Source organism: Brassica napus, chromosome C4 (genome assembly GCF_020379485.1).
Source record: "Brassica napus cultivar Da-Ae chromosome C4, Da-Ae, whole genome shotgun sequence".
NCBI classification, from domain to species: domain Eukaryota; kingdom Viridiplantae; phylum Streptophyta; class Magnoliopsida; order Brassicales; family Brassicaceae; genus Brassica; species Brassica napus.
In genome coordinates this window covers 26,305,863-26,328,050 of record NC_063447.1, presented here as the reverse complement: position 1 = coordinate 26,328,050, position 22,188 = coordinate 26,305,863, and the positions used below count along the sequence as shown (strand labels likewise).

General features: G+C 36.4%; 1 pseudogene; it reads left to right on the top strand.

Moving 5' to 3' along the window:
* The first annotated feature begins 13,816 nt into the window (after positions 1–13,816).
* On the top strand, positions 13,817–21,389 carry LOC111205697 (annotated as a pseudogene).
* The last annotated feature ends 799 nt before the right edge of the window (positions 21,390–22,188 follow it).

The following is a 22,188-nucleotide window of genomic DNA, read 5'->3' as shown; positions in this document are numbered from 1 at the left end:
ATCATAAGCTCTGGCGCGTATTCGGGTTGCTGATTGGTGTTCACTGTTGGCTTTGTTGAAATCCAAGATTGGTATTGAGTCACATTCAATCATTGTTTGGTAAACGCACTCAATATGTCATAGGTGGGTGTCGATCGACATTAGTGTGGTGTCAATCGACACTTTCCATCTCATAAGATCCTACGGATTCAGCAAGGGGTGACACTAGTAATGTATGGCAAAGTAGGTATTGTTGTATTTATAGGTCCAGTATTGTTGCCTATAATGCCTATAATAGGGCCAATGATGTTCCCAATAATATTGTCGATGTCTTCAGGCTGCAACTTTTGATCCATGAGTTTGGTATCATTGTGCATACCTCTGAGCTGACTTGCACCAACATTATCACACAAAGTTGCAATGAAGACCACCACAAGTAACTTGGTTATATTCATCTTTGGTTTTTAATTACTTTTTATCTAAAATATACTAGGTGTTTTCTTACACCATGTGCAACAATAAAATTTTAAATTTAAATTATATTTAAAAATAAAAATTTGTTAATGTTTTAAATTTTATTATTTTAAACCAATATTTTAATATATATACTAATTTAGTTAAACATAAAATTAAGATAAAATAAATAATTATATTTAATTAAAATTATATTTAAGTTATATTTAAAATCATAATTTAGATAGATGTTTATTTATTTATTTTGGTTAAAATTATATTAAATTAACTTGTTTAAAATAAAATAAAGTTGATATATTTTAAGAAAAAATATCAAAATATAAAACTAAACAGAATTTCTAAAATTTGTAGATATCAAAAAAAAAAAATAACAAATGATATTACGATTAAAACTTTAATTTTTTTAAAAAAGATTGTATAACATTTCAAAATATTTTTAATAATAAAAATTGTATGATTGTAAAACTATACTTAAATAATATTTCAAAATTTTTAAAATATTTCATATTTCTATTATCATATTTTTTAATGATATATTTGAATAGATTTAGTTTAATGATGATTTATGAGTTATTACCATATTATCAAAAGTTACCAAAAATTAAAATTAACATTAAATGTAGTATGACATATCATATTCAACTACAAGACATGTCATCAATTCTAGTATGCCTTGTCACATTTTTTGATGAAAATGATTATAGAGATGACATGTGTGAAATCACTTTACAAATAATGTCTAGGGGATTATTATGCAGATGACATGTGTGAAATTACACTACAAGAAAACAGCGACATACTGAGGGAAAAAATAGTCGGTATGTCGCCGGAATAACGTTATTCCGACGACATACCGACGAAACAAGTCCTCGGAAATAACTCCTCGGAAATTAATTTTTCCTCGGAAATCCCTCGGAATTTTCTGACGGAATTCCGAGGAAACAAATTTCCGAGAAAACTCCGAGGACCACCAGTTCGTCGGAAAGCTCCTCGGAATATACCGAGGGAGAACTTCCTCGGGATATTTCGATGGACTTTCCGATGGTCCAATCCTCGGAAGTTCCGACGAAATGTTCCTCGAAATTTTCATCGGGAATTTCCGAGGAACGGATCCCTCGGAAAATTTCGAGGAACGAGTCCCTCGGTATATTCCGAGGAATGAGTCCCTCGGTACATTCCGAGGAACATGTCCCTCGGTATATTCCGTGGAATGAGTCCCTCGGTATATTCCGAGGAACATGTCCCTCGGTATATTCCGAGGGTTCATTTCCTCGGAATTTAAAAAAAAATTAATTTTTTTTTTTAAAATAAAATTTTTGAAATTTAAATTCGAAAATATAAAATTAAAATTAAAATTGAAAACATATTAGTTAATATTCAAAGTTGTACAAAAAAAAATAAAACATTCCGAGTTTTTGAAAAAAATAAAAACTACGGGTCTGGAACGTTTGGGAACACCTCGTTCGGGTACATCCTCTGCATCATCTCCATCATTTGCTGGTTCAACCTCCTCTGTGCCTCATAGCCCGCCTGTTGAGCCGCCATCTGGGTCTCCAACAATGATATGCGATCGTCCTTGTCCTTCAACTGAGCCGTAAGTACTTCTGGATCAACAAAGGGCGGTGGTGCAGATGAAGGAGGAACCGACCGGGTGCGACGACCCAAACCGACCAAACGTCCCTTCTTCTTTGGAACCGACTGAAATAGAAAATATCCAAATTTAAATCAAGAAATAAATGAATTGAACTTAAAAAAAAAAAGAACTTACGGATTCAACGATTTCGTTGATTCGAAACCGGGACAAGTTGGTCGAAGCCGTCGAAGCGTCATCCTCGGTTTGAAGCTGAGACACTTCGTCTTGCACCTGAGTTTGGACCAGGGTGACCACTTCCCTCACAAGACCGTCATCAATCTGGCCGGTCTTCTTGTTGGTATACGCCCTCTTCATTAGGGCGAGATCATCAACCGGCTCGCCATCATTTTCTTCCGCCTTGAAAAAAACATAAATTAAAGAAACATTAGAAATTAGAAGAAATGGACAAAAAATAAAATTTCAAAACTTAAATAATTGAAGAAAAAGCGGCTGAACTTACCATGCGATCCCCCAGAAAGGCAATAGATTGAGCACCCAAGTTATGCTTGAAAACGCCCTTCCCTTTACGGTCGCTCCTGCGGTTGGTGGAGTTGGTGGAAGAAGTTTCTTTCGTCTCTTCCTTATCCCAATGCGCACACAACTCCGTCCAGACCGTGTTGTTTATTGACTTTGGGACCTTTTAATAAAAAAAAAAGAAAATTGTTTAATAAATTAAATAGAACCTTGTTGATTTCCCACTTTTTCTTCCACTCGTGGATCTGCTTCCCATAGTTCTCCATAACTTTATGGACGAAGTGGTGATAGATAAAGAGCATCTCATCGGAATTCCAGTTGAATTCTTGCTGAAAAAAAAAACACAATTAGTAGAAAATATATATTAAATATTAAAAATATAAGTAAAAAATTAGAATACTTACCGCAAACTGACGAAACCACAGATGCTGCTTGTCGGTAGGGAAGTGAGTGAAAGTCGGATGTCCCTTGTCGAGGGCCGAGTACATCATACGGTTGATCCATGCGCTGATCCCGTTCCCGGATCGGTTGAACCTAATAAAAAGAACAAACGCTAAATAATGAATCAAATTTTAATGAAAAAAAAAATATGTTTAATTACCATGTTTGACCCCGTCCATGTGGATACGGAGTGAGATAGGGAAGATGATCACGACTGGTCTGTCGAACCAACTCCGCAACACTCATCACTCCCGGAGGACCCGGAGGAGCAGGAGCGGGTGCAGCGGCGGGAGCGAGAAGAGCAGGAGCGGGTGCAGCAGAAGGAGATGTATGGTAGGAGCTGTGGGGCGAATGGGAATCCTGAAAATAGCTGGAATCCCGAGAGTGGCTCCCCGTACCACCACGACCACGACGCTGTCGAGGCCGGGTCTGATCATCATTAGACCTGTAAATTAAAAAAAAAAATATTTAATAAATATAGAAATATATAAATTAATTTAAAAAAAAAAACAAAATCCCAAATCATAGTTTTTAATCACAAAAAAAGTTTTCTAATAAACAAAAAATACTTTTAATAAATAAAAAATAGTTTAATAATTACAAAAAAAAGTTTTAATAATATTAAAAATGTTTAATAAATATAGAAATTTATATTATATATATATATATATATATATATATATGTTTTTTTTGTTTTTTTAAACAAAATCCCAAATAATAGTTTTAAATCACAAAAAAAGTTTTACAGATATTAAAAATGTTTTGTAAAATACAAAAAATCGAATTTATATACAAAAAAACGTTTTGTAAAATCCAAAAAATCGAATTTATATACAAAAATCATTTTGAAAAATACAAAAATCGAATTTATACATAAAAATCGAATTTATATACAAAAAACGATTTTAAAAATACAAAAAAAGTAAAAAATTTATAAAAAAATTCTAAATCAATTCAACAAAACAAATTATTCAACCAAATCACAATTCTAAACCTATTATACAACCAAATCACAATCTTAACCAATCACCCTAACAAAAATCTATCAAATCTACACAAAAAACCTAACAAATAGAACCTAAGAGAGTGGGATAGGGTCCTTACATGATTTGTGTAGGTTAAGAGAGGATTGGCCGGAGATATCGTCGGAGAGAAGGGGGAGATCGCCGGAGAGGAGGGAGAGGAGCCGGAGAGGAAGAAGAGAGAAATGGGGAAGAAGAAGCGGCTCGTGGTTATAAAACCTAGGGTCCGACGGATAGTTTCCGTCGGAATTTCCTCGGAATTCCAATTTCAATTTTCGCGAAATATTTCGCGGCTGGTTTGCCCGGTTAAATGAAAATATTCCGAGGAAATTCCGACGGACACTTAAATATCCGTCGGAATTTCCTCGGATATTTCATTAATTCGAGGAAAAAGAATGTCCTATGCATGTATTTCTATTGGTTTATATTGTTCCTCGGAATTTCCTCAGAATATTCCGAGGAAATTCCGAGGAACACATGTTTGGGGTTTCAAAACATCAAATTTTTTTGCCCTATATCATTTCTTATACAAATGCAATGCATACCATTGAGGAATCATTGTATAGATGATCATAAACTATGAAATAACAAAATTTCAAAACGAATTGTATGTATTCCCTTTACCGTTCATTAAAGTGTATAAGTGTTTCTCATATGTCGTGGGGATTTCGTTCATACAATCGGAAAAGTGTTTATTATAGGGTAAGGAACAAATTTTTGACTTCATAATCAATCTAAGACACTTAATAAGGGCTATATAAGTGTTATTCAAACCGCAAAACGTTGTTTTCGGTTTAAAAACCCTACTTCCTCAGAATTTCCTCAGAATATTCCGAGGGAATTCCGAGGAAACCCTTATCTTCCTCGGTATTTCCTCGGAATATTCCATTGAGGATTCTTTGTATAGATGATCATAAACCATGAAATAACAAAATTTTAAAAATAATTGTAAGTATTCCTTTTACCGTTTATTAAAGTGTATAAGTGTTTCTCTTATGTTGTGTGGTTTTCGTTCATGCAATCGTAAAAGTGTTTGTTATTGGGTAAACACCAAAGTTTGACTTCATAATCTAGTTAAGACACTTAATGAAGGTTATATACGTGTTATTCAATCCGTAAAACGTTGTTTTCGGTTAAAAACCCCTAGTTCCTCGGAATTTCCTCGGAATATTCCGAGGGAATTCCGAGGAAACCCTTATCTTCCTATGAATTCCGTCGGAAATACCGAGGGAATTCTGAGGAAAAAGACTCTATAATCAAATCCCTAAATCGAGAAGGTCTATTCCGAGGAAATTCCGAGGAAAACCTATCTTCCCTCGGAATTTCCTCGGTATTTCTATTTTAAAAAAAAAAAAAAGTCGATGCTAGTCTGTTTCCGAGTCATCATCACCAGATGAATCTGAATCTGGATCTTGGTGAAACTCTCCAATCACTGGTTCATCCCCTACGTGAACGACCGCTTCCTCTCCGAAGTCGGTTAAATAGACTACAAGGCCAACTCGAGCTAAATCTTCTGCTGCACTTAAGTTGTCGGATGTGCTTGGTTGTAGTGGGTCTTCCAGCTAAGAACTTCCCTGAACTCGGCCTCTCGGGTTGAGTTTTGTAACAGTAACCCATGGATCATCTCTGTTCCGTACCCGGGGGTACTTGATATAACAAACCTTTAACATTTAAAAAATTATTAGTAAAATTATAAATTAATACACATGATGATGAATCATTCTAAATAATTAACATTTAATTACCTGATCGGCCTGAGAAGCAAGAATGAAAGGATCATAATATTGCAGCTTTCGCCTCGAATTTACTGATGTAACACCAAATGCATCTGTTCTCACACCTCGATCTAGAGTGTTGTCGTGCCAATCACAATAGAAAACAGTACAGCGCAATCCAACCATGCCCAAATACTTGATTTCCAAAATCTCACGTATGTGTCCGTAGTATACATCATCTCCTGATGCAGAACAAACGCCAGCATCATAAGTCGTACTCGAACGTCTCCTCTTCTGATTTGTGAATGCATATCCTCGAGTACAAAATCTCGGATATGACTTCACAACAAATTTTGGTCCAACGACCATCTCGCGTATCCAATCGTCAAATGTTTCACCTCTGGCCAAACTAGCAGACACCTATATTAATAGCACATATATATATTATATCAATAAATATGAATTAGTATAAATATGTGATAAATGATATTTTAATTTGTTTAAAGCACCCATATAAGTAAACATCCATCCAGAAAATTCTCTCTGCTTCATTTCTTCTAGTTCGTCCTCTGTGGCGTATCTATATTCGAACCGCTTTTCTTCCATGAAAATCATGTACATATGATGACAATAATGTAATTAATTAAGATTTAAATTTCAACTTGTTAAAATAAAAATTTGTAAGCTAATTTATTTACCTCTCATATTAAAGAACATCTTCGCAGTTGGTGAGCAAATATGTTTGCAAATTACTGCGCTCCTGCTCAGTAAGTCGACGGTCCTTTGGTTTTCCGCTAAGTCGTCCAACGTCTGTGAAAATGTCTGGAACCGTAACATGATATGTTGCCCGTTCGCCTCTATCATCATGCCGAGCAGGTCTTCTGTTTTTGGTCTGAACTTCTGCTGGAAAGTAGTACTCGGCAAAGTTTGAAGTTTCTTCATTGATCATCTGTGCGACTATAGAACCTTCCACCCTACTTAAATTTTTCACCATCTTCTTCAAATGGAACATATACCGCTCATACAGATACATCCATCTATACTGCACAGGACCACCAAGTTCCAATTCTCTTGCCAGGTGAATAACAAGATGCTCCATAACATCAAAAAATGAGGGAGGAAATATCTTCTCACGGTTGCACTGAATCACGGCTATGTTAGTCTTCAAATTTTCAATACCTTCAAGAGTCACTGATCTCGTGCATAAATCGCGGAAGAAACCACTTATCCCTGCAATTGCTTCATGAACATTTCGTGGTCATAGTTCCTTGAAGGCAAACGGAAGGAGGCGCTGCATCATTACATGGCAATCGTGGCTTTTCAAGCCAGTAAACTTTCCTTCCTTTCTGTCGATACAGTTACGCAAATTAGATGCGTAACCGTCTGGAAATTCCACATCGTTTGAAATCCAATCAAAGAACGCATCTTTTCCCTCTGCATCAACTCGGTATATGGGAAAAGGAGCCCTACCATTCTCATCAACATAAAGTTCTGAACGAGCACATATATCGACTAAATCCAGTCTTGACTTCAAATTATCCTTTGTTTTACCTTGAACATTAAGGATCGTGTTAATGAGATTGTCAAAAAAGTTCTTCTCAATATGCATGACATCTAAATTATGCCTTAGCAGATGATCCTCACAATATGGCAGATCAAAGAAAATATTTTTTTTTGTGCCAGTTATGTAGGTCTCCAACAGCATCTACCGGAAAACGCTCATGTCCACCGACGTCTGGCGTCCTTTCTGCACCAAAATCTCTTAGTTGTGTCTTCAAATCTTTCCCACAAATTTCCGGAGGTGGACTCTCAAACACCCTCTTGTTCTTCGTAAACAAATTCCTACTCCTACGATATGGATGATCAGGTGGTAGGAATCTCCTGTGACAGTCAAACCAACACGTTTTCCTTCCGTGTTTTAGTTGGAAAGCATCAGTGTTATCTTGACAATATGGACATGATAGCCTTCCATGCGTTGTCCATCCAGATAACATACCATATGCTGGAAAATTACTTATTGTCCACATTAGTACTGCCCGCATTTGAAAGTTTTCTCTACGCGAAACATCGTATGTTTCAGAACCTTGAGCCCATAGTTGTTGCAACTCATATATTAGTGGCTGAAGAAACACATCAAGTGATCTCTTAGGATGCTCTGGTCCGGGAACGAGAATTGAGAGAAACAAAAACTCTTGTCGCAAGCACAAGTTTGGGGGTAGGTTGTATGGTGTAAGAATGACTGGCCATAGAGAATACTGTCTTCCACTCTTGCCAAATGGGCTGAAACCATTAGTACATGCACCAAGGTAGATATTTCTTCTCTCATACGCAAAGTCAGGATATTTTGATTGGAAATGCTTCCACGATTTTGCATCTGAAGGATGTCTGATCTCACCATCTGTTGAGTGCTCCGGATGCCATCTCATTGGTTGCGCTGTGCGTTCAGACAGATACAACCTCTGCAACCTTTCCGTCAAAGGCAAATACCACATCCTTTTATATGGCACTGGAACTCTTCCACTCGTATCTTTATAACGAGGCTTTCCACAAAATTTGCATGTAACCCGCTGTTCATCCGCCCTCCAATAAATTATGCAGTTGTCGCTGCATACATCTATTACCTGATACGATAAACCAAGACCAGCTACGAGTTTATGAACCTCGTAGTATGAACCAGGAGATACATTATCCTCGGGTAGAATACCTTTTACAAAATCAGCAATCGCATCCACACAGTCTTCAGCCAAATTATAATATGTTTTAATGCCCATCAATCTTGTAGCAGATGATAAAGCTGAATGACCATCTCTGCAACCTTCGTACAATGGTTGCTTTCCAGCATCCAACATATCATAAAATCACCTAGCTTGTGCATTGGGTAAATCTTCCCCTCTAAAATGATCATTTACCATCTGCTCAGTACCTACACCATAATCTACATCCGTTCTAATTGGTTCTTCTAATCTAACCGCTGGCGGAGGTTCGCTAGTACTACCATGTTCATAATCAGTTTCCCCATGATGATACCAAATTTTGTAACTTCGTGTAAACCCACTCAAATATAGATGAGTCCAAACATCCCACTCTTTAATAACCTTTATATTTTTACAATTAGAGCAAGGACATCTTAACATACCTGTTTTTGCTTCCGGTTGTCGGTGAACTAACCCAATGAATTCGGTTATACCTCGTTGGTATTCTTCCGTAAGCAATCTCGTGTTCGGATCCAAATGAGGTCGATCGATCCAAGAACGAAAATAATTTGAAGAAGACATGTTTTTTATGAATCAAATTCGTGTGTAAAGAGAGTAAGAGGGAGGATGAAGATATGGAGTGAATGAAGAGGAAGAGGGGTGCTTGTATTTATAGTTGAAATCCTGCCGACAGACCGAGGAAATTCCGACGGAATTCCGACGGAAACGGCTAGTTCGTCGGAATTTCCTCGGAATTTTAAACGACTATAATATATCCTCGGAATTCATCGGTTTTTTCCGAGGAATACATTTTTTCTCGGTATTCCATAAGAATATTCTGACGGATTTATATTTTCTCGGAATTCCGTCGGTATATTCCGAGGAAATTCCGAGGAAACCAAATTTTGTGTTTCCTTGGAATATCCTCGGAAATTCCTCGGGATATTCCGAAGATTTCATTTTCCATCGGAATGTCCGTCAGAATACCGTTGTTTTCTTGTAGTGTTACTTCACAAATAATGTCTAGGCGATAGTAAAGTTCTGTTCCCAATGCCAATGCCACAAGTATATATATATGACAAGTTTTTCGTATTTGTTATGAAGAACTAAGTAAATGTGATAGAGATTTGGATTTAAGGTCATATCTATTACTTGAAGTGAGTTAAGAAGAGATTTGGATCTAGTTGTAGTATTGGATATTCTTACCATATGTTTTTCATATTGAATTTCCCAGCCAGTCAATCAGATATTGTGAAAAGAACAAGCAAGTAAAGATGTTTTTTTAAGCAACAATATTTACAAAATTTCATATATCTGTTGAAAATTTGTATACTTGTAACTCGTGTGTCTTGTTTTGATGAATTTCCCAACGTATGTAGCTGTCAAAAAATTTAAAATAAATTTCCAACATAAATGGTTAGTATCGTGGAAAGGTAACTTTCTTTTAAAACCAAGATAGGGATTGCCATAACTCGTGTAATCAAATATCTATCTATGTTTTCAACAACCTTTCATGATTTTTACCTTGAGTAAAGAAGTTCAATGATAAAAGAAATTCCTAAATATGGATATATTCATTTTTCGTAAGACCATCGGTTAAGTTTTAAGGTATGTTGCTAATAATCTAAGATGAAGTTTTTTTTGTCATCAATCTAAGATGAAGTTGATTCGTATAGTTTAAGCCTTAGAAGTAAGCATTGTGAAGGTGATATCATATCTGGCGAGTAAAAAATGGCTCTTCAACTTCTTGAAACACACATTTTGATTTCTTGATTTAATTATTCTTATGATATAATATGACCTTGATTCTTAGCTTTGTACTCGTTACTTGCCGCGCACTCGCCTTGAAAAACCAAGTATTTGACGTTGTCAAGTCAAATAGCAAGTCAACAAATTTTATTACTTGCAAGTTCGAGTCAGGTATCAAGTACCTTTTTTTTATTACTTGCCTTGCTACTTGTTCCAATACTCGTTATTCATTACTTATTTTTTAAAAAAAAATTGTTACTCACTAGAAAATACTTGTTACTCTTTCAAAAATATTTACTACTCCTCGTACTTAGTACTTGTTAAGAAATACTTGTTTCTTGTAAAACAAATACTTGTTACTCGTTAAGAAATACTTGTTTCATGTAATTTTATTTTAAAAACATGCAAGTTATCAAGTATATATAAACTTGTTTTTGATTTTGGCAAGTAACAAGGCAAGTCAAGTAACTTGCAAGTATTATTTTTTTCTCGCAGTACTTGATTGAGCGAATGAATACTTTATTCGAACAAGCCAAGTACAAGTACTAATTCAAACTACTCGAACCAAGTCAAGTAGCAAGTACCTGAAAAATAGTAAATACTTGCTCTGTGCCTAGCCCTAGTTTAGCTTGCTTCTCACAGAATATTGAAGAAATGTCAGAATATACACTAGGATAATCTGTACAATACTAACAAGAATAAGTTTTGTGTAACAGCGTGGAATTATGTACCTTTCAAACTTTGGGGTGACAATTATCAAATTTTCCGAACGAATGTGTTATCACTGTTATGTTCTTAAAATTTAAATGTAGCTGATAACAAATATTATTAAGGAACGTGAAAATGGACATATGAAAACTGGAATACAAATGATATAGAACTGGAAAAGAGGAAGAAACATTAAGGGATTAGAGGAGTTCAAAACCTTAATGGTGTGCCCTGATTTAAAAATGGAACCTCGCATCCCTGTAAGATCTAATCTTGATTCTAAACATGCTATGGTGGCATATGCTAGCAGAAACAACATCACCTTTTAAGGAAACTAAATCTCTACTGAAAGCCTTAAAACATAGGGCCCATGTGCCAAATACATGATTCCATTCGAGTATATTACATCTAACACAGGAAAAAAGAAGATGATGCAAACAACAGCTAATAGACAATGACTTAGTCAAAAAACCTTAAGAACCATCTCATTCCCATCTAAAGATTTACAAACTTTAACACTATGTCGCAATGCAAATTTTGATCAAAAACAACACACAGATGTACTCCAGACTGGGATACTAGTAGGGATAATAATAAAGAAGATCTATTAATAGGCCTGCCTCACTACGTAGCTTTTATTAGAGTAAGAATAATGAAACCGAAACCGCCATTGATAGAAGAAGATGGAAGCAACGAGAGCAGAGAGACCATAGAACAAGTAGCTGAAGAGTTCAGAATAATGAAAGAGTGCTATACAACAGAGTAGACAAACGGCCATTGAAATTCCAAAAATCTTTATCCAAATCCAAAACCTTTCCAATTTATAACGTTTTGTTATTGAGTTTGCTCATCTATTATTGTTTTGTGTTTTGCTGCAAATAGAAATATTCTTTGTACCATATGGCGCTAAAAGGTTCCTACACAACATAACGCAGCCACAAAAATTCGGGATTAGGTTCGGTTAACATAACATGGAGAAACATCTTGTCATCGCTCGTTGCTGAAAAAAATATGGCGAAGACAAGACTGTTAGTCCTTGTAGAACACAAGGAACTCCCTCAAGTGCCGATATTAGGAGCACAAGTCGAAAATGGTTGTCCATACGAGCATCTCCACTGACCACAAGCCTTGCATTTCTCCAGCTTCACCTCGTTTTCAAGCGTGCAGAACTTGCAAGACCACACTTTGTGCCTCATCTCCCTTTCCTTTGGGTTTGCTGCACTGCATAGCTCACATACGGGAGCCAACAACTGCTCCAAGAACACAACACAGAAATGAATTTAACGGAATAGATAAGCAGGAAGCTTCAAAAACAAACAACCTAAGAGGAAGTAATATTTACAAGACTCACGGGGTTCAATCTAAGAGGAAGTAATATTGAGATCTTAATATTTTAATTTTAAAATTTTTATGAAAAATCTCACATTAAAAGTTTTATGAGTAACGGTTTAAATTTTTGCAGGCTCTGGATGTTCCGCATCTCCCTGCGTCTCTTCCATCGATTCAGAATTACTCCCCCTGGACTCCAGAACTGGCTCGATATTATCGTGAACTTCAACGATTGGAGACTGAGATGGTGACTTCGCAGGCACGCTGGTTTGATCATCTAGGTATGGGAACGACGACTCAGCGAACTCCACGTCCCGTGACACAAAGAATTCGTCGTTCTCCAGATCATACAACCTCCATCCTTTCTTACCAAATGGATACCCGACAAAGATGCATCTTCTACTCCTTGCTTTGAACTTGTCTTTGTCGCGAGATGATTTGTGTGCGTAACAGAGATATCCAATCATTTTGATTCTATCATACGACAGAGGCTTTCCATACAGACACTCATACGGAGATTTTCCATTTAAGAGACTGGAGGGAGTTTGATTGATGAGGTGTGCTGCGGTTAGTACACTCTCACCCCAGAACTTAATGGGAAAGTTCGCCTGAAACATGATCGATATTGACACATTGAGAATATGCCGGTGCTTCCTCTCTACTCTACCGTTCTGTTGTGGTGTCGCTACGCAGGAGGTGTGATGTACAATGCCGTTTTCTGCAAAGTATTTCGACAGACACAAGAACTCTGTCCCATTGTCACTGCGAACTACTTGAACGGGACGTCCAAACTGTCGCTGAGAAAATGAACAGAAGTTCGGCAACACTGTTTTTAATTGGATTTCTCCAACAGCAAATGAATCCAGACAGCACGTGAGCAGTCGTCGACTATCGTAAGAAAGTAAACGGCTCCGCATGACGCTGGTTCTCTATAAGGTCCCCATAAGTCAACATGTATTAATTCAAAAGGAACTGAAGCTTTATTATAACTTTTTGAAAACACACCAGGAGTTTGCTTTGATTTAAAACAGATATCACATCCTCCAAACTTGTCGGAGTGATTCGAAACACATGAAACAAAAGGTAAACAACTCAAAACACCAAAAGATGGATGCCCCAGTCTGTGATGCCACAAAGCCTTGTCCTCTGCTCCCTTAACTCTGAGACCTCGCCGAACTGTAACATCCCGATAAACATACACACCGTCCCATTCTTCAACGGCTCCAATCAGGGTCCTCGTAAAACGGTCCTGCAAAACACACAATGTGTCAGAAAACATAGCAAGACAGCCTGTCTGTTTCAGCAACTTTGCTACAGACAGTAACGTGCAATTCAAGTCAGGGACTAATAAGACATGAGTCAATGTTATCTTCTCTGAAAGTCGCAGTACACCACTTCGTGTGGCTTGCACCTGACTTCCATCAGCGAACCGCACTGGGCACCCCACCACGTCATTCATAACATCGCTGAGCAATCTAGCATCACCAGTCATGTGGTGTGATGCTCCAGTGTCTAGGATAACCTCTCCGGTTTGTTTCTTATAATTAAGCTTCTCCGGAATTGGGTTTGGCTTTTGCTGTTCCAGTAACGCCGTTAGCGATGCCCATTGTTCTGCTGTCAGAGCCTAACCACTTGAAGCGTGAGCCTGCATTGCATTTGATCGTGCTTGACCACGTCCACGACCCCTGCTTCCTCTTCCACGTCCATTTCGTTCTCCTCCTTGGTTCCTTTCTGCTGATTTGCCAACATTCTTTTTTTCGTGTCCTGTTCTTCCACAGTGAGAACAGACTACGCCTCCACGGCTCCTTGTGGCAGTAGCAGCAGTCGGTCCAGTCATGTTGGAGTTGTCTCCTTGCGTCGCCTCAAGCCTGGTCATAAAGCCAACTGCATCCTGTTATTTCTCCACATGAGACTCAGAAGCCTTCTTTCTTCTCGCACAACTCTTTGGTAGACTAAGTTCAGGTCTGGCAATGGATCCATCCCAATGATGTTGGTGCAGACGTTGCCAAACCTTGCATCGTCGAGTCCCATGAGAAACATATGGACCTTCTCCTCTTCATAATCCTTGGTAATCTTCTCATAAGCTCCACAGGTACATGTCGGAAGTGGTTTATAGCTCAACAGCTCTTCCCACTTCGATGAAAGCCGGCCAAAATAGTCCAATACAGTCGATCCGTCTTGTTTACAAGACAGAACCGGACCAATCCTAAACCACTCTTAACAGATCTACATCTACCTTCACTTTCTTGAAGTACAAGTATTACGGGCCAATGAGACTAGGGAGTTTGACATTGTGGTCAATAGAAATATTACTGTTAGGGATTATAGTCCTTTGGAGTCATGGATAGAAACAAGAGATAATTGGAAAAAAAGGACACTTAGAACTTGAGTTTATCTCCATAGTACTTTGTCTAAATTGTTTGTCTAATTAGGATTTTAATTATCGTTAATACGATTATACCCTTAGAGTAATCAAAATTTAAATTAATTAAAATACATAATACAATATTTGTTAATTATTTAGTAAATAAAATTTTACATATTTTAAGGAAAGGTAAAATATAAAAACGGGAAACACCGTTAACCTAATTTTAACCCTCTTCTATCGTCTTCTTCCCTGGAAGCTTTCTTTTCTTCTTAATGGTTACTTTTTTCTTCTTCTTCATCACACGGTTAAATAGTCTCGTATTTGTTCTTCGTCGTTTTGTTGTGTCGACTCAGTTATGTACTTCGTCATCAATTGCATCAAAATTCTACGATTCTTCACATACGATATGTGTTTCATTCTCTAGATTCGTAAAACCCTAATTTTTAAGATTTGATTTGTATATCTTTTCAATTATAATTAGTTCTAGGGGTCGATTAGTCATCATCTATACAAGGGTATTGTCCCTTTCTTGTACTGGTTAGTTAACTATTTTGTTTTTTTTTTCTTCTCTTATCGTATCAGCTCATGAAGCTACCATTAAGTTGGCAGATCGAATGATTTACTTCTTTTTTTCATTTTAGGGTGGGTTTGATTTTGATTTAGTTTCTTTTAGCAGGTTTCTCATGGTGCTATTCAGTTCACAACGTATGAGGAACTACGTAAATCAGTGGGGAGTTCAAAGAATGGAGAAGAAAGTCATTGTGGATTATGCTTGACATTTTGTTAGATGCTCTTTGTAGAGAAGGACATGTTAGATAAGCTTCAATGTATATAGGGAGAAGACAAAGGTTTAAAACGATTCTATTCTTGTTCACCTTGATGTTCCAACGTTGGATATATAACAATAATTCGCAGTATGAAAACTTCAATCTCTTCTTATAGAAACAAAGAGTTTGTTAAAGTATAATTTGTCAAAGTGAAAGAGTAAATTCAAATAAAGGTGGTCGAACTATTCAACTTTTTGTGGAAGATGTGTTTGATCTCTGAGCCAGTTAAAATCACTATTAAGCATAGCAGGAGGCTTTCTCCGGAGTCGTCATATTGACTCGTTCCTTTTGATTTACATCAGAAATAGAGAACATGACACACAAGTGCTTCAACGTAGTAGTAGTTTCTAATGTTACCATTCGACCACGCCTTTCTTTGTCTACCACGAAATCCACTCGTCACTGCAACTAGACATCCATTCACCAGATTTAACATAGATTAGAACCATGTTGTATTGATAGAGAAGAGAGATGATTATGTCGATGAAGAAGAGAGAAACACAAAGAACGAAGAGGAAAGATCGTGGGAGAAGGAGAAAAACGTGGAGAAAATATTCTAGGAGATATTTAGGGAATATTTAGTTTAGATTTAGGAAACATCTTTAACCGAATATGGAAGTTTCCATATTTTTCGGATTTTCCTAGAATATGTATCCTAGCCTGCGCAGAACAGAGTAGAGTAGATGAGAAACAAATTCTTCCTTGAGCGCCACATAAGGTAAAAGGTAGAAAAAGGTTATGACATACAATATAGATAACGTATATCACTGCGTTGTGGCTATATGTCGTTATCAAGCTGTAGGTATACTGAAGACATCTTTCTTGATTATAACGTTTCGAAATATAGCTTTATTAGAATATATAAGAATGGCTAGGTTACGTTGTATATCCAAGATATATCATGTATAAAACTTAGTATCTGATTTCTAGACTAAGTAGATAACCAGAATGAGTATTATAACTATAGCCAGAAGATAAAATAAAATATGATTCCACTTTTAAAAAAAAAAAATTTAAACATATATATTGTCATATTTATGTTTCTAATAGTTTTCATATTTTTAAAAAATTTTAAAATTCAGTTTACTATTTTTCCCATAAAAAAAGTGTAAAATATGTCCAGAATTGTCCAAAAAATCAGAAGTCTTATAATGATAAATAAAAGTTCAGAGTGTCCATTTTTACCAATTGTCCCTAGAAACAATACACCACATGCTACCTCTAAAATGCAATGATCCGGAATGCAGCTTGGAACTAAGAAAAACTAGCGATTCAACTCTTCCACCTCTAATTAAACCCATTGAGATTTTCAAGTTAATTGAGTTTCCAGAGTCGGAAACATATGACAATGATTGTAAGCCAACTTAATTCTATATAGTCTCTCATATCAGGCATTTATTTTTTTCTATTCCCTGGCATTCGCTGGATTATGTTTCAGTCATTGCCATTGAGAAGATTCGAGATGAATATGCATTAAGCAACGGGATCCGTGCTTCCCTACACCATACCATTATATCAAATGCAGCAATAACAAGGATACATCCGAACCACTGCGAATCATTTCCCTGTAGGTGTATTTTGTCACACTATTGATTCAATATAAAACACACACAGTCCTCATTAAAATACTTCTTAAGCTTGAAATGAGTTTCTCATCTTGTAAACATAAATTTACCCTCAAATGGACTATCTGGTATCATATCACCTACCATTCAAAATCTGACAAAGCTTCAAGTTCTGTAAGTATTGCCTCTATGCTCGTTCACTAAGGGTCAAACTATCCAGTAATAGTATTTCTCTGCTATTCGTAGGGACTTGTCAGGAAACAGGTTGACCGGAGGAGTGCCTGGATTTTTAGCCAACATGGATTCCTTTTTTTCATGTAAGTCACTCAAGAAAGACACCAAACTTGTAAACGCCAGTGTTACTTCTGCAAATCCTGCTAATCTTGACGAAATCTTCTTTTCCATAACAGAGACTTAAGCAATAATAGTTTAAGTGGTCCGGTTCCACAAGCTCTTCTTGATAGAAAAAATGAAGGACTGGCCTTAAAGTAAATATCTCTTGTGATTTCATGCTGATTCCCTTAATCCAACCAAAATTTGTGTTATAAGTAACTGTAGAAATGCTTGTGGTATATTTGTAGCCTTCAGGGAAACCCAAAAATTCATGAGGTTACTTTATCAAAAAAAAAAAAAAAATCCAGTAGCAGTTTGTTGCGTCAGTTGCTTCCGTTGCAATTGTCTTGATCGTGATTGTTGTCCTTTTCATTGGCCTACGCAGAAAGCAATCAAGAAGAGAGGGTAAGGGATTCGCAGTACACTCATTAATTTTGGACTCTATGTAAGCAGTGCCGTCCCTACTAATTTAAGCCATGGTGGCTTAAAGCACATTAACTTAGTGTGGCCTCATATTTTTTACTATCAAATAATTATATATTAGAATAATTTTTTTTGTAATTGAATAGTATCAGAGCTATATATTATAATAATATTTAAAATATGTTTTTCAATGATGAATCAATATTTAGCAAGATAATAATACATTTATTTTAATTTATTAGGAAACTTATAATTATGGCAGTTAAAGTTAGTAATATATAGCTTTAAAAATTTAAGCAGTAGTATAATAAAACAAGATTAAGAATTTAATTTAAAATAAATAAAACATATAATACAGAAAATTATTAAGGAATGAAAATAATCTAAGAGAGTCGTATTGTTTTTTTATTTGTCAACAAAAGAATCATATTGTTAAGTAAGCAATATAGTATATGAAAACTGACAGAAAAAATAGTGAAAGGATACGTATGTTTTTAAAAAAGTGCATAATAGGAGTTGAACTCTCGTATGTCACGAGTATTAGCAAACAATCTGAAACTACTACACTAAAACATCCCTAAAGCTTTTTCCAAAAAAAAAAAAAAACATCCCTAAAGTGTGGCCTGTGAAGCTATTTATTTGATTGTGGCCTAAAGCATATGCTTCATGAGCCTTATGCAAGGGACGGGCTTGTATGTAAGTACCATAAAAAATATAAGTTCTCACATAGTTTGTAGAATCTTTCTTGCAGCCCTACGACCATCAATCGAAACCGTAAAGAGAAGATTCAGTTGTTCAGAGGTGATGGCAATGACAAACAATTTCCAGAAGATCCTTGGTGAAGGAGGTTTTGGAATCATCTATCAAGGTTATCTGAACGGTAGCAAGTAGCTGTTAAAGTACTGTCTCAATCATCATCTCAAGGATATAAACAGTTCAAGGCTGAGGTCTGTTTGATATATACTCCTCACACAAATATAACTCCCAAGTGATTCTTTTAAAATCATTATTGTACGGGCTTTGATGTTTTGCATGTGACCAAAATTGGTTGTTAGGTCGAACTTTTAATGAGAGTTCATCATATAAACTTGGTAAGCCTTGCTGGATATTGTGATGAAAGAGATCATTTGGCGCTGGTCTATGAATACATGGCTAATAGAGACTTAAAAGAGCATCTCTCAGGTAAATACAACTCCAGACCACTTAACTATAGGCTTTAGTTTTTTTTTTTAAACAACTATAGGCTTTACGTATTATCTTTTGTATGTTGATATATATTGTCTACTACAGGAAAAGAAGGCTCCTCATTCTTGGACTGGCCATCTAGACTAAGAATAGCTGCAGAAACTGCACTTGGTTTGTGAACAAACCACTTTGGAGCTGTGTCCATATTCCCTTTAACTTGTCAATTTCCTTTAAATTTGTAACTAACCAATCGTATTACCGTTTAGGATTAAATTACTTGCACACCGGATGCAAACCGCCTATGTATCATAGAGATGTAAAAAGCACAAATGTATTGTTGAATGAAGACTTTCAGACAAAACTTGGCGATTTTGGTCTTTCAAGATCTTTCCCTATTGGGAGTGAAACTCATGTGTCTACTGTTGTTGTCGGAACTCCTGGATTCCTTGATCCTGAGTAAGCATTCTTGACTTCCACGGCTTGGTATTCCAATTCTTTAGTTAATTATAAATTTTTTTTTTATAAACCATCTTGCAGATATTACCAAACACATAGGTTGTCTGAAAAGAGTGATGTCTACAGTTTTGGTATCGTATTATTAGAGATAATTACAAACCAACTCGTGATTGATCAAACCCGCGAAAAGCCTCACATAGCAGAATGGGTAAGGTTTCTTCTTACGTCAGGAGATATCGAAAGTGTTATGGATCCAAACCTCAAAGGAGACTATGGCTCTGACTCTGCCTGGAAAGTTCTTGAACTAGCAATGTCGTGTTCGAGACTTTCTTCAGCAGAAAGACCAAACATGGCTCAAGTTGTTCATGAGCTAAACGAGTGTCTAATGTATGAGAAATCTAGAAGAGGAAATAGTCAAGACGTAAGCTCGAAGTGAACACAAGCACTGCAATTGCTCCTATCCCTCGTTGACTCCTGTCTATTTTTATTCTCTGTTGTAATGGTTTATCATTTATAAGATGTAAAATGGATTTCTTGTTTTGTGTATAATTTTATATTACTTCGATGACAAAGTTCTGTCTGGTCCCTTTCCTCTCGCTATTGACTTCAATAACTTAATTGAATGCCTGTTGTGATCTTTCTCTACACCAAATGGAAATTTTTCGAATTTCATGAATATCTTCTTGATAAGTTATGCTGAAACTTGTTCTGTGCTAAGAGATTAACCAGAAAGTCAGTCTTATTCTGCACTATCTCTGCAGATAACCCAATGCATGGAGGAAGACATTTGACCATCATCAGAAAATCATCTCTGTTGAATCCTCGGCCTATAAATGTTCCATGCAAGAGAGACAGGACACTTCCTGAACAATTGCCAACATCTTCCACATCAAAGTCTTAACTGGAGAAATTGAAGATTGGGACACGGATAACTCGGCATATACTGTAAATTTTGGGGATGAGCGAAACAAATATACTATTTTCAAATAATGACTGGTTTTCTTGTTCAATGAAGATAACAAATGAATAAGCCTTTGTAAAATATCCTAACGACCAAGTCTATGAATAAACGCCACCTAGCTTGAACCCTACACTTAAAACCTGTGATTGTTGGCGTATTAACGGCTACTAACATGTTCCACTAACACTGCAATTGGGCTCAATCTTAGTTGTAATCTGTACCTAAAACAACTCTATGTTAGGGGTTGCAAACCACGAACATAGAAATGTTGTCTTCTGATACGTGAAACGTATCCGGAGTAAAAGAACAAGAGAAATAGAATAAGCCAACAATCGACCTTTCGCCTTTGCGACAAACGCTTTCTTCATCTTCTAGTTCACCCCTATGGACCAATGCCATTTTTGTTGTAACAGAAAAATATTAGATTAATAATTAGTTAAAAATAATAAAAAGTCTTAATACTAAAAAAATAAAGTTTATATATTTAATAGTAACTTACTACAAACATTTTGAACCACGTCTTTTTGATGTGGTCCGGCGTCATTTCCAGCTTGGATGTGGCTTAGAGAAGAAGCCTTTGTTCGCCTCGGTTACGGTCCGAGCGACACAACCGTCAACCCCAAACCTGAAAAAACAAATTAAAAGTATAAATTATTGAATGTTGTTATAAATAAAAAAACTTTTAAAAATATAATGTACCAGAAAGTATTTTCCGGTCGGCCGGGGTCTAAGACTGGTAAACCTTCTCTGCCTGGCTGAGCGAGAAAGTCCTTGACAGTGTACATAGCATAAGGAGCACTCGGCGTCACCAGAAAATTGGGATGAATCCCGGCCGCATGAGCAGGAAGCACCTCCTCTGGAACATGATCGTGATGTGCGGGTGGTGCAGCAAACAGAGGAACCGGTGGTACAGCAAAAAGAGGCGACTGGGAGACTCTCTAAGAAGACTGAGAGTCGGGGACAGTATCCGGAACCGAAGAACCGGGAGCTGAAGAAGATGATGCGCCTGTTCAACTACCAGGCACACCGAACAGGTGTCGGTAATGAGCAGTAAGCTTGTTCTTTCTAACCATCTGAAAAAAAAAATTATATTATTAACCATTTGAAAAAAACATAAATATATTACTAACATTTAAAATCATCATCCTATATTATCAATAAATTCCATAAACTTATCTAAAAATTCCCTACACTAAACCACCTAATCAACCCTAATCACCCTAAACTAACCACCTAAGCTAAACTAGAGAGGAAGTAGAGAGGAGTACCTTGCTTGGAGAATGAGAGGAAGCAGCTATGAAATGAAAAATGAGATGGCTCGGATATATTAAGGGATTTTGGTTTTCTCGTAAAATCCTTGCTAATTTACGAAGAATTAACCAGGCCCGCGTTTTTTAACCATGAGTACTTTACGACGAAATGGCTTACATGTAAATAACTAGGCCCGCATTTTCTTTTTACGAGTAGTTTACGATGAAATCTTAGAACCGTATTTCTCTTTTACGGGGAAATAACAAGAATCTATTTTAAATCTCTAAAACCCCAAATCCGAAACCCGAAACCGTAAGTTCCTTAACTTATAACCTCAATCTCTACTTCCTAAACCCTCAATCCACAAATCCCTAAATTTATTTTGCCTAACCCAAAATCAATTTATTAATTTAATATTCATAATTAAACAAACTAAACACATGCATTATATCTGAAAGTCAAACATATTACAAAATTACATCATCATTCGGATACATCATTAACATTCTGGTCATCAGTAGAAACTTCATCATTTTCGTTAAACTTGTCTTCAACAGCTTCATCCGTGGTATCCTCGGGAAGATCTTCGTATTCACGATTAT